The following is a 14,376-nucleotide window of genomic DNA, read 5'->3' as shown; positions in this document are numbered from 1 at the left end:
AGAGCGTACACTTTCAAGAACCCCGGTGTGTTAGATGTCCATGGGCGGTGGACTTGGAGTCACATTCCATCAGGTGAGCTCCTGCTCGTTTGCCAACTATGATACAAAAAAAGCCCATCTGGGTAGGTGCCACACAGTCATCATATATTCTACCGGCAAGTAGCAATACTTAGTTTTGTTGTGTTCCGGTTAGGAGGGGTGAGTTAGGCAATGTATAAGGGACATAACATCTTAGCTCCCAATATTGATAGCGCATCGGCGATATAAGTAATAGTTAATATTTAATAATATCAATGGGCGGTGGTGACCACTTACCACCAGTAGGCCCATTTGCGCGTCCGTCTACATATATCATTAAAAAATCTACCGAATGCAATAACAACCCGTGAATGTACTGCTGGCAAAAGCAGTCTCTTACTAAAGGGATGTTGGATTGGTTCCTCTACGTTAACCCAATGCGTGTTTAAAAATTAAAAGAATTTTACTGTTATTTTTGTGTTATTTTCACCCTTAAGATGAATAATAATGACATTTATAAAATGACGTATTTTATTTGAATCTTCGATGTTCATTGAAAACTTAACGCCTACATGTTTTTTTATTAGATAATTCAGAGGTAAATATACTAGTCGTTGTCCGCGGCTTCGATAGCGTTTTAGGGGTAAGTCGTCAGGTGTTAGGTATAAATAAGTAATATGTCGTTGCTTGTGGTTCAAGATTCCTTTATACGAAATTTCATCAAATTTGTTTCGGTGGTTTAGTTGGCAGACAGCTAGACAGACAGAGTTACTTTTGCATTTATTATATTATAAAGGTTAAGATTATCAATTAAATTCTGAAAGGCATTTCTATAGTTTATCGATTTATTACCAACAATTCAAAATCGAGTTATATTTTATTCGATAAGGATTTTATAAGTAATTAAATCGTTACTTCATTCTACATCAAGTGCGAAATTACCACTGTTTCAGAACATACTGTATTATACCGAGAAGAATCGGCATGAAACTCCGTAGTTACACTTTTCTCCAATTAAAATCTTTACATAATATAAAACAAAGTCGCTTGGCGTTGTTTGTCCCTATGTATGCTTAGATCTTTAAAATTACACATCAGAATTGGATGCGGTTTTTTTAACAGATAGATTGATTTAAGAGGTAGGTTTGTGTGTAAAATACATGCACAATGTAGTAAAGAAACACAGATGATTTCTAAAGTGATGTCGTAAATAAACACATTTTTTGTGCTTACATTGCAAACGCTGACTGAACCCTACGAGATAGATCAAAATAACGTACTACAGAATAGTTCACCTTAAAGAGGTCTTCAAAAAAGTCTGTGATGGTATATGCCTAACTCTTAATAAACGAGGGATATTCCTCAACAACCACTTTTTTCCCTTTACATTTTACGAGAGATAATGGATTATTTTCAAAGCGATTCTAAGCAATACAGCAATTATCCTTATCAAATTAAATACATTGTGCATTTAATATAGGTCAGTATGGCCCTTTAAAGCATGTAATTTAAATGAATATTTTCGAAGATATTACAGATTTAAAACGCAGGGACATAGCGGTTTGTTTTGTCTAACGACTGAAAAACTGTGAACGTTTTTTTTTATGATATCGGTAGGCGGACGAGCACATGGGCCACCTGATGGTACGTGATCACCACCGCCCATAGACAATGGCGTTGTAAGAAATATTAACCATTCCTTACATCACCAATGCGCCACCAACCTTGGGAACTAAGATGTTACGTCCCTTGTGCCTGTAGTTACACTGGCTCACTCACCCTTCAAACCGGAACATAACAATGCTGAGTACTGCTGTTTAGCGGTAGAATATCTGATGAGTGGGTGGTACTTACTCAGACGGGCTTGCACAAAGCCCTACCACCAAGTAAAACCTTGAAAGGCATTCTGTAGTATATTTAGTGGCAGCATTGTAACCGTGCGAAGTGGTAGTTTAATTATAAGCGTTAATAGCGCAATGGTTTACGGGCCGCCTAGCGATGTAAAAAGTCGCAGGATTGATCCTGACCCTTGGGCTATTGTCTTTCCACTCCTAACACACGTGATAAGCTTAAAAGGAGGGGTAAATTGAAAAAATAGTAATTCCTTAATTATTTTGGGCAATATATGTATATATATATATGAAATACAAATATGAAAATCAAATGCAATTAAGTGTATATATATGTCCTGCCAGTAAATCAAATAACAGAAAGTCCACCGATATATATTGCTTAACATTATATTTTTGTCTTATTTATTCTTCTTACAGGAAAACAGAAGCTTTTCTCTTTAGGCGCGCGATGTAGGAATCACTCATTACTTCGCCCTTTGGGTACGCCCTCGGGAGCAGCAAGTCTTATCGTAACGTATTACTTTATCTGAGTAAAAATTACATTAAAAAAAGGATAAATAAAATTAAACTAAATGTATAAAAGAGTTTGAAACATTCAAAAATAGTTTAGCAGAGCGTGGTTTCGATCCACGGACCTCTGGGTTATGGGCTCAGCACGCTTCCACTGCGCCACCCTGCTGTGTATGTTGCCTATTTGAAAACCAATGGTATATTCGGTTGCTGTCACAGTCAACATATATATACTTGGATCACCTGATAGTAAGTAGGCACCACTGCTCATAGGAATGGGTGATGTTAATATATTTTGATCATTCCTCACATCGTCAATGCGTTACCAACCTTGGGAACTACGTTATTATATCTCGTGACCCTGTAGTTTTTTATGGCATACAGTTTTTTAAATAAATTTACAATATATTATCGTCTGAAATTTGAACCGTAAATCAAGACATATAGCATTATTTTAGCAATTTAACGACGTAGATAATTCAACGGCTCATTAAGGTCGACTTCAAATTGTAAGGCAAATCATACCGCAGCTAACGACATTATTTACAGCGTACATACATACAACCAGGGAAGATTTTTTATTATTGTAGTGGCATTTTTATATTACCGTTTGGGTTTGATGAGTGAGCCAGTTTAACGACAGACGCAGAAGGCATAACAACTTAGTTCCCAAGGTTGGTGACGAATGAGGAATGATTAATATATAAAACGATTGTCTTTGGGCAACGGTGACTTAAGATCAAGTGGACCCTTTGCAAGTGCTACGAAAATGTCAAACAAAAATATTCAAAGAGTATATAAAAAAAAAATATTAAGAGTATTAAGAGCATGTAAAAAAAAGTAGCCCACAAAGCATTGTGGTTTATTTAAACCATCGACATCGCGAAATTTCTACATGTTATGGCACTTATAAAAAACGCCCAAGACGAGTTGCAAAGGGCTCAGCCACGTCGTTATTGGCTTTTGTTTTATTCGATCAAAATATAATATGACACAGAGAAGAAAAGCCTTAACGCGATAAAACAAAAATAACAAAATATATTTAGTGTACATATTTTAATATGTTCGTATTTATAATTTTACCAAACGTATCGAGGTTATTGACCTGAGATATTATTTAACTTGCTTCATGCCAGATTCAGTTTAGGCGTGAAAGCATAACAAACAGAAAGACAGACACAGTTACTTTCGCATTAATAACATTATTATAGTTTAAGCGATATATACACTGTGCATTCCAATATAATATAATTCAAATAAAGCTTTATGTATTACTTACTGGTCTTCATTCTTTTTATAACATTATATTAATTAAAAGTGCCAATCTACTTAAAAAAATATTTGAAATGTTTTATTTTAATGAAGCGACAAGGTGCTTGTGATGTTGATATTGATTAACAGTGTCTTCGAATTACGAGATAGCAATAAGGGAGACAGTCAAGACGAAATAAATATTACACAATTATAAATTGTTCAAATAAATGAACCGGAAGTACTAACGGTATTATTATTTAATCCCGTTTCATGAACGTAATTTCACGGGGAATGTTCTCATCAGCATTAAATGGAAGAAGCACGTCGCTGACTTGATTTCAAACAATCCAGTGTTTTATGTATGGTTATATTGTTTTAAAGGAACAGCCTGTCCTAATATCCTAATGCTGGACTAAGGCCTTATCCCTTTGTTCTTCAAAGGAGAGAAGTTTGATTTGTTTGTTTTCAAAGTTTTGAGCTTGTTCCACCATGCTGCTCCATTGCGGGTTAGTGGATACACATGTGATAAAATTTCATTCAAATTAGATACATGCAGGTTTCCTCACGTTGTTATCTTTACCGTCGAGTACGAGATGAATAATAAACACTAACTACATGAAAATTTTTGTAAGACTTGCCGGGGTTTGAATCAGAAATCATCGGTTAAAATGCGCGCGTACGAACCACTCGATAAACACGGTTTATCTTATCTATTTTTTGAACTGACTCAACGATATTAGTTTTTCATTTCGGCAGATTTTCTTTAAAACTATAAAACTTATTTAACAAAATGTAAAGAAAAAAACGATATCGATAACGATTGGTAACTTTTATTTATATTCAAGTTAAAGCTTTCCACTAATAATTAAAGAATTTCATATGCACATTATCAAGTCAAATCAAAATACTATTTATTGTATACCAATGAACACATATGTACATTAGTCACATTCAAGAAAGACGCACAAGATCGCCAAACGATCTCTTCCAGGCAACCTTAAGGTATAGGAAAGAAAAAGAGGTAGGGATGTACATAGCGGAGACAACCATAAAATATTACAGTGAAATAATAATATATTTAAAATAAAATAATGTACAGTACTTTATATATAGGTACACAAGCATACACATATGTATTATTTGATTATTTATAATTTGTATATAACATTAAATTAAATTCTCGCGAAATATACAGCATTAAAGTGCACGATATTATTGTTTCAAAATGGTATTAAATGAAACAAGTGATTGTGAGAGAGTTCCACAGACGCACAGCCTTAACGGTAAAGGAATTAGTATAGTGTGATGTCGATTGAGGAGGGATTTCTAAAAGTACATTATCTTCAGACTGAAGAGTTCGATTATGAGTAGAATATAAAAATTTAAAACGCTCCTTGAGAGCGGAGATGAAAGAATAAATAGTATTGAGTTAAGTAAATGGAGACGTATACAGTTATTGAGTGATTTTTTAAATATTTACAACAATACTTTTTTCCTCTTGTGTCTAAGATGTTGGTCAAATTTAAATTAACTAATTGGGCTGGAATTTGGACGCTCATTGGTCGCCTATCGCCTGTCATCAGCTGTTATCAACCAATGAACATTCAGATTTAAGGTCCAAGTGGTTACGTTTTAAACTTTCATTCGACACATGTATTATTTATTTATGATACAGGTAGGTGGACAAGCAAATGGGCTATCTAATAGTGAGTGGTCACCGCCATAGACAATGGCGCTGTAAGAAATATTTACCATTTATTACCCGAAATCGGGTAAATCTACCACCTGATGGTGTGTCCTCACCACTGCTCATTGACATTGGTGCTGTAAGAGATAGTAACCATTTCTTACATCGCCAATGCGCCACGAATCAGGGGAACTAAGATTTTATGTTCCTTGTGCCTGGCGTTACCATGCCAATGCCACATAAGAAAATGAGTCTCACATATTGCCTTATAAAAAGACACTCGAAAATAAAGGGTATAAGATAAAAAAAAAACTATTCACGCAATTTAAGTCAATGAAAGGCATCTAGTATTTTTTTTTAATATATAAAATTTTGATGACAATATCTTGACAACCGTGAGAAGGCAACAAGATTGTAATCGCGTTCAAGCGACGTTAAACCCAAGTATAAAGTATGAACGCAACCGCGGGACTGAACTTGTGTTAAATAACTAACTCGGGCGGCTGTGCGGTCGTGTTAGCGTCTTTGTTAGTAACTTGTGAAGTTTCTTGCGAAGGCTTTGTCCTCGGCCGGAAGCGACCAATACATTGGAAGTTTGCGGAGTCTCCTAGAGGTTCAGTGACGGGTCAGATAATATTACAGTAAAATGAGTTAGCGCAATGGACTTCGCTTGGGATTTGGATCTAGAATATATTAGTCGAAATGAAAAAACGTCAAATTTCTTACAAATAAATTGGTCTTGTTAACAATTTATACCTGTAAATATTATCAGAATGGGTCATTTCTTATAACAATTGACTCGACAATCATTTTAATCCGCAAATTTTCTAATACTAACATAAAAAGTTGAAGCGAATAAACGTTTCAAATATTCGTGTCTTATTTGAAATTACGTTATTGTCTCATTTGAAACACCTTGGAGTAGTAGTGCAAAAAGCTTCATTAAAAGTATAACACCTCGCGTCATTGCCTCCACTAGTGATAGGAGGGCTGGTTCGTTTTTTGTCCAGAGGTTCAGGATTGCGATTCAACGGGGAAAGCTGCTAGCATTCTTGCCACCATTTCACGCAGTCATTGTTTATACAGTAACTTTTTTAAATGAATTATTTTTGCGATAATTATATTTTTAACGCTTGACTATTTGAAAGTTGCTATAAAAAATTAATATAAATAAAATTATCTTGATTTCTTAAGAGCCTTTCTTAAGGCGTATTGGTAAAGAAGTTACGATGTAGGTTTGCCGATTAGATAATAGTTTCAGGTATCTGTGCCGACACGACATCTAGGTATATCTAAAGCCTATACTGGCATCAAAAGCGAGGAATACGGATAGTTATTTGACTATAGATGCAAGAAACTTGTATTAGCCATTATACGTAAATAGTTTATATATTTTTTTGAAACGAAGTTCTTTTACGAGACTTACGAGTACATTAGAATGAACTGACAGAAATCGTCATGTAAGGAAAAAGCGCTCTAGGCGATCTTTCTCTCTCTTTCCTTTATCTCTGTCTCTTTCTATTATATATGGTTTAATATATTTTTTTATTGTACGGAATTTTTAATAACAATTTTATATTTTTCATTTAATTGTTCTCAAAAGTTGTTGATTTAATTTATTACGTCTCTTATTTAATATAGACTATAATATAGTGAAAGCAACTTCGTCCCAACCGAAGATACACCTCTGGTTTTAGAATGGGCATAATGCTTTTTCTCTACGTGCCGAGATTGCCCAGTGATTAAAACGCGTGCATCTTAACCTATGATTTCGGGTTCAAAGCCTGGCAAGCACCACTGAATTTTCATGTGCTTAATTTGTGTTTATAATTCATCTCGTGCTCGGCGTTGAAGGAAAACATCGTGAGGATCAACCTGAATGTGTCTAATTTCAACGAAACTCTGCCACATGTGTATTCCATCAACCCGCATTTGAGTAGGGTGGTGGAATATGCTGCAAACCTTCTCCTCAAAGGGAGAGGAAGCCTTAGCCCAGCAGTGGGAAATTTTCAGGCTGCTAATGTTAAAAAAAATGTTAATAACTCTTTTTCTCTACGTGACGATTTCTGCTTTTTCACTCGACTTTGAGCCGCGTAAAAGAACTTCGTTCCAAAAACATGAAAATACAATGTAAAAATTAAACGTATGTTGTATAAATAAATCTTAAAATGGAATGTCACAGGAACGCTTTTGAAAAACAACATTAAATCGATTTATTTATGAGTATAGTTCTATTCACTCACGAAGGCGCGTTAAGTGACACTCGTACATACAATATGTCCTAAGTGTGCGTAAGATGTCTAATGTAAGAATAAAAACAGAGAAAAATACAAATAATACCGCTGATAATAATTTAACGCGAGGGGCGTGCCTTCATGAGCAAATAATAAATCTATATCCATAGATGCTTAGGATAATGACGGCACCAGATTATCTAACACGAGGCAGGGAGAAAGGTGTAAAATGGGAGTTTATCAGAACAATTTGAATGGGGCCTATCTACAAAAGGCTGCTTTGATACAACATTAAAGGTAAGTTTACAGTTTCACTAATGAAATGTTTAACTAAGATGAACTATGTGGTACACATTTGTTCAAACGAGGTCGCATGTAGAGAAAAGTATGTGCTAAACTCGACTATATTCACACAAAATAGTTTAGAGATTATATGTATGTATATCGTATTGTTTAGGCGCAATTTCGAATAAATTTTCGTATTTTTGGAATTATACCGAAACTTGCTTCCATTTTTTTTCGTTTTTTATCGTATATTTAGGCGGAAGGTAAAATGGGCCATCTGATGGTAAGTTATCACGACCGTCCATAGTCAACAGCACCGTAAGAAAGTCTTAAACATTCCTAACATCACCAATATACCACCAAACTTGGGAGCTAAGATGTTATGTCCCATGTGCCTGTAGTTACATTGGCTCACCGTTGAAATTGGAACACAATAATAGTAAGTATTTCTGTTTAGCGGTAGAATATCTGATGAGTGGGTGGTACCTACTCAGACGGGCTTGCACAAAACCCTACAACCAAGTAGAATTATATGTTAAAAAACAACACTGTTTAACGTTAACATTGTTATAAAATACAAAAATAATATTAACATTTTAATATTATGTAAATTAAATATTATAGAAATTAGATACATGCAGGTTTCCTCACGATGTTTTCCTTCACCGCCGAGCACGAAATGAATTATAAATACAAATTAAGCACATGAAAATTCAGTGGTGCCTGCCTGGTTGAACTCGAAATCATCGGTTAAGATGCACGCGTTCTAACCACTGGGCCATCTGGGCTCGAATTTCTGCGCCTGATGACAATGTTGTTGTTCCAGCTTCGTGACCACGATATTCAGTTACTTTGATTCTAGACGTTAAAGGATTAACAGAATTTCTTGACGGTATCATTTATGCCAAGCTCAATTAGCGAGTAGGCCCTGCAGCATTCCAATGAAAAGATAACACCGTTAAAGAAACGGATCGCCTGGTGTATTTTAGTTACAGCCACAATATAACGTCCTACGGCATTCTAAACGTACGCTGGTGTACCACCGATGTGAATATGATACTTATCCTGTAGAAATATCCCTCATTTGCGCAATTTATTCACCATATGAAAATCATAGGTCTTACCTATCATCACTGCCCTCCCAGTAACTAAATAATCATAGTACATATGAAAAACAAAAAAACACAAAATACTCGGAAGCGTAGGTACTGCATTTAATTCGAGCTAGACAACTTCAAACAGTCTACGTTTAAGTCCCAATCCTCTGTAAATCTCACGCATTACTGACAATCCTCTCTAATGAGTCGGTAAAGTACAACTATTAGCAGGCGTCTTTGCCTGAAAACCGCGGCTTTGGCTGGTATTCAACTCCGTCTAACAAGCCACTAGACGTTGCACTCTTAAAGCTTGGAGGGGTCTTTAGTTGGAAATCGTCACCTCTAACGACGCGGGTAATGGCTAGACAGGGGAAGGGGTAACGTTGTGTGACGTCACGTCAAGACCAGCTAGGGAGCATTTTGGAGGATACGTTTCATATGTGATTGGATGTTTCAATGCATTTCGATTTTCAAAAAAGTTTCTTTTTTTGCATTATTTATGTTTTAATAATCATGATAAAACTAATTCTCATGGGCATCTGATAATTCATCCTAAATAAAACAGAAAAATTAATAAAATAGAAAAATTAATTAGGTCCTTTCATTTCATTGAAATTCCCAAATTACAAATGTTGCAAATTAACCATAATAATTATATCTTGAAAATTTTAAAATTAATCTTATCCATACAAACTATAATACAAATATTAAATAAACGGTTATAACTAAAAATGAAACTGTTTTTTAAATATCAATTGTATAATTGAGGGACAGGATATCTATTAATAAAGATAAGTGACGACCTCCGTGGTCGAGTAGTGTGTACACCGGTTTTCATGGGTACGCCACTCCGAGGTCCCGGGTTCGATTCCCGGCCGAGTCGATGTAGAAAAACTTCATTAGTTTTCTATGTTGTCTTGGGTCTGGGTATTTGTGGTACCGTCGTTACTTCTGATGTCCATAACACAAGTGCTTTAGCTACTTACATTGGGATCAGAGTAATGTATGTGATGTTGTCCAATATTTATTTATTATTTATTATTTATTATTATTTAAGTTGACTAGCGAGACAAAGAAGAGAGTCTATCAATTGGGGACGGATAGAATGTCATCCATAGCTTTAAATAAGTCAAGACCTGGATAAAAGAATGTCAATATCACCATTAGTTGATAAATTTAAAACTCATTGTCGATTATTCTTAAAATACAATAATATTTGTATGCCTGGAAGTCAACTTGTTGGGGATAGGGTAAAAACTGCACATTTTGTTTTTTGAGTATTTAAAACTAAATTATTTATTGTAAACCAATCGTGTATCTGTGATAATGCACCGTTCAAATTGTCATAGTCAGTGTTTTTCCTGTCGACCTTAAAAATCAGTGAAGTATCGTCAGCTAACAACACTATATAACAAATACTTTTAACATAGAAAGGAAGACCATTTACATATACTAAAAACAGAAAGGGATCCAAAATTGGTCCTCGTGGAACACCCATTTTTAACGTAGATCCAGAAGACTTTATTCCATTAATGAAAACTTGCTGGACTCTTTGACTTAAGTATGAAGCAATGAGTTCAAGAGCTTTATCCTTAATACCGTAGTATTTGAGCTTATAAAGAAGAGTCTCGTGTGTGTGTGTGCCATAGAAGCCGGTACTGGGGAGCACCCGCCCAGAGGTGAGAGCAGTACTCCATGTGAGGCATGTATAATTTAGCTTATACTTAATATCACTTATCATCATTACCAATTTGCTTCATGACGAAAAAACATAAGACATATCTAATGAGTGTGTCGTGCCTACTCGGACAGTCTTACATAAAGAGCCACTACAAAGTAATCTCTATTAAACACATAATATATTATACGCCAACTCCAAGTGATCGGGCAACTATTTTCGAGGCTATTAATCTCAAACAACACCAAAATCAACTGTATATATAAACTTAATGGTTAGCTGTTACACATTTTAATACAAAATAGAAGCTCACGTAAAATTTCCATGCCAAAACAGCAATACGAAACAAAGCGATTACATGAGCTAATTTATAAACCACAATGAGTACTGCTATTCAGATAATGTAGTTAAATCTACCATGTTACAATGTTTAGAATCGAAATTTCGTTTAGAGGTTCCCTCATGCATAGTATTTGATGCCAAATTGCGTGTTCGTACCGCTTTACTGAGAAACTCGCAATCTGGACAGCGGCACACGCAGTCCGGCTTTATGAAATTTTTCATTAAGCCTAGTGTCACCAGCGCAGTTATGTCGCTAGCTTTAATATCGTTAGCCGAGTTTTCATTAACACACCATTCGCTCGCCTTTACTGGCCGTTACGGTTTATTGTGTGGCGGATTATATTTCGCAAAAAAATATACTCGAAATTCACCAAGAATTTAAAGCCTCGTTTGAAAAGTATGAGATACTGAAATAACTTTGGTGAAGATTTTCAATTTATCCATATGAAGGAATTAAACAACCAAAGTAGGACTTGGCAGCAAAACTGTAAGTTTGTGCGTCGGTTCAGTTCACGGATAAGCCAAATCGCTCCATTACTTCAAAAGTTATGGTGAGATAAACTTCATAATAAATATTTGTTTTAAACATTTAATGTTGTATAAAATTCACGATGAACGAAAATTATTCTTTTATGGCAAATATATGTTATAAAAGAGGAAGATGATCTTTTGCAAACGCCTGTATATATTTATAAATCATTGTCGCCGGTAGCATTGTTCGTAAAAATGGTAAGACACAAAACTGTGCAGGATAAAAATTTTCGAAGAATTGAGATTTTACGAGAAGACTAAAATGTATCGCCATATAGTGGACGCGTCGAAATCTATTTGTCAACGACCATCCTTACGTGGACCTTAGTCAAACAATAGTTCATAATAGGGTTTCAAATTGAGTTGTCATAAATGTCAACACGTAAATTGTACATCTTAAGAAAATATGAAGAGACAAGATTCCTCTCGATATATTCCTTCGCACGCTAGTATAGGGTACATTAAATGGTGCTGATGAGGTGCTTGCCCGAATTTGAACCAACGATCCACGACCATATACCATCCAGTGGGCTTTCTCTGTACTGAAAATGATCATTAAATTCGATTAACAGCACAGAAGCGCGTCTTGACTAGACGAGCCGTTCAATGAGCGACTCGTATGACATTCAGTCATTAAATTATTCTATGAACGGAATTTTGCTAATGTTATTGAGGTCACTGGTTGAACGGCGTCATTTATTTAAATGGCTAGTTTGTTACATAAAAGGCTAAATAAACTGATTAACTGCGACACATACATAATTTTATTTATGAGCCTACACGATTTCATTCTCCTGAAAATGGATACACAGTTTTTTGACATCCCGCTGGGAATCCTTTCATTTTCCGGGTAAAAAGTTATCCTGTTCGTTGACGTTACAATATCCATACCCATGCAGCCTTTAATTAAAATCAATAAAGTGGTTTAGGCATTATATATGTATTTATAGTATTTCTCAAAAACAGGATAGTTTTGGACAAACACTACGAATAACAATTTACCTTAAGGATTTAGCATATACTAGTGAAAATTTATAAAGATAAGGACGGATAAGACGGAAGTATGTAACAAGAAGCCAGGAAAGCACGAACTTTTAGATTTGACCAATGAGCGCTCGCTGCGCTAGAATCTGGAGTTGGAGTTTACCCATTTTCCAAGAGGATATCTTATTAACAACCTGAGATATCAGATTTTACATATTATACACTTATTGTAAGGCTCTTTCTATTTTTTAAACAACCATTTATATAAATACTTTAAAAAGGAAAAAAAGAAACTTTGATGTAAATCAGACATTCGTTTGTTAGATTATACAATTTTAAATGAGTCGATTTTGATGAATGAGAAGGCTTTTGAAGGGTGTCAAAACCGCCGGCGATAGTTGTTCGCGCTGTGGTGAATTGAAGGACAACAAATTTTACTTTTTTTGTAAGGTATGTTTTCATTTTTCACTTATTTATTTCTTTATTTTCATTAGAACTAACAGTAGATATAATATTACATCAAAATTAAAAAAATAATTACATATCAAAATTATCTTATCTAAGCAAAAGTTCTACTACTTACAGGTAGTCTCAATGCACTATCGTCTTAAACAATATATATTAAAAATATAAATTCAATATAAGCAATAATTAGAGATAAGAAGTATAATAAATTTGTTTTAACTATGATATTAATAAAACTAATGGTTTTATTATACCATGTAATTAGAAATGACCACAAATTAAATTCTTTATTTTTCGATTGAACTGAGGGCGACTATCGTAACATATTATGTCTCAATCTTTTAGGTTATCAGGTTTTTGAATTCTACAAAGTAACCCTAATATTGTTTGATTCTTTTATATTTGACTAGTAGTAAGGCGTAAAATTCCCTGCTGCGTGTTGTGTCAATCATTCTTAATGGTGTTGTTTGCGAAAGGTGTTCCTAAAAATTGCATATTTAAAGTAATTTCCAAAAATGGTTATATTATTTAAAGCAAAATAAACCTTAATACACATAAAGCAATTAAAACAGGCGTTTAAGTATGTTAAGCAAATTGTATTATCTGCAGAAACAAATACCAGTGCAAAATTTCAGCTAAATAATTTGGTTATAAGTGATTAAAAATGGCACTGACAAAGTAAAAACTTAATAAGAATAAAACAGTTTCTGAATTTCTGGCGGTCTATTCTCGGTAAATCTTAAATTTAGACCGGGGATACCGTTGCATAAAAAATAAATTGTAAAATGACAATTCAATATTACTTGAACAAACGTACTTGAATAAATTATATTATAGTTAGCTTCCTCTAGCTAAGCTAGCTTCACACGTGTAGAACAAGGATCTACATATAACGTTTAATCGCATATAAAACACGGTATATATAACTGTATCGGTTTAGGTGGTGTACAAGAAGCTCGGAGTCAGCATTATTTTTTCCGATATCTTTAGTAATCTTCGTCATTTTTGAGACAATTTACACAAAATTTTAATATATGTACATATTTAATACGCACGTAAACCGTCCTCTTGCATAACTGTGCCAATTGGCGAAAACCACATGAAAATTTGTACGATTTTTTTTTAATTTATCACGTTTAGACAGACATAGACAGACAGACAGACGTTAGAGGTGTGATTAAAAACGATATAATTAGAATTTTTATTGATAATTTCCGTGAAGTAAAACAACTTAAATTGACTCTTTACGGTAATTAAATGTCATATAAAAAATGTCATCATCTATCTCAAATCGACGTAAGAAAGTTCTTACGCTGACACACTGACCTTAAGTACTATCAGCTGACTGTATCCCATTTGGGTCTCAATTTCTAACGCATGCGCAGAAGCACCTAACTGATGCGGGATGTGAAACAGGACTCTAACATTCTGCAGTACG

At 34.6% G+C, this 14,376-nt stretch overlaps 1 non-coding gene across 1 annotated transcript; it reads right to left on the bottom strand.

The window, feature by feature from the left end:
- Positions 1 to 2,478: 2,478 nt before the first annotated feature.
- On the bottom strand, positions 2,479 to 2,550 carry Trnam-cau (transfer RNA methionine (anticodon CAU)). Its single transcript has one exon. It is a non-coding gene; the product is annotated as a tRNA-Met (tRNA).
- Positions 2,551 to 14,376: the final 11,826 nt, after the last annotated feature.

This window comes from Vanessa tameamea, chromosome 3 (assembly GCF_037043105.1).
Source record: "Vanessa tameamea isolate UH-Manoa-2023 chromosome 3, ilVanTame1 primary haplotype, whole genome shotgun sequence".
Classification (NCBI taxonomy): Eukaryota; Metazoa; Arthropoda; class Insecta; order Lepidoptera; family Nymphalidae; genus Vanessa; species Vanessa tameamea.
The sequence above is the reverse complement of the archived record's forward strand: the minus strand, read 5'-3'. Positions and strand labels throughout refer to the sequence as shown.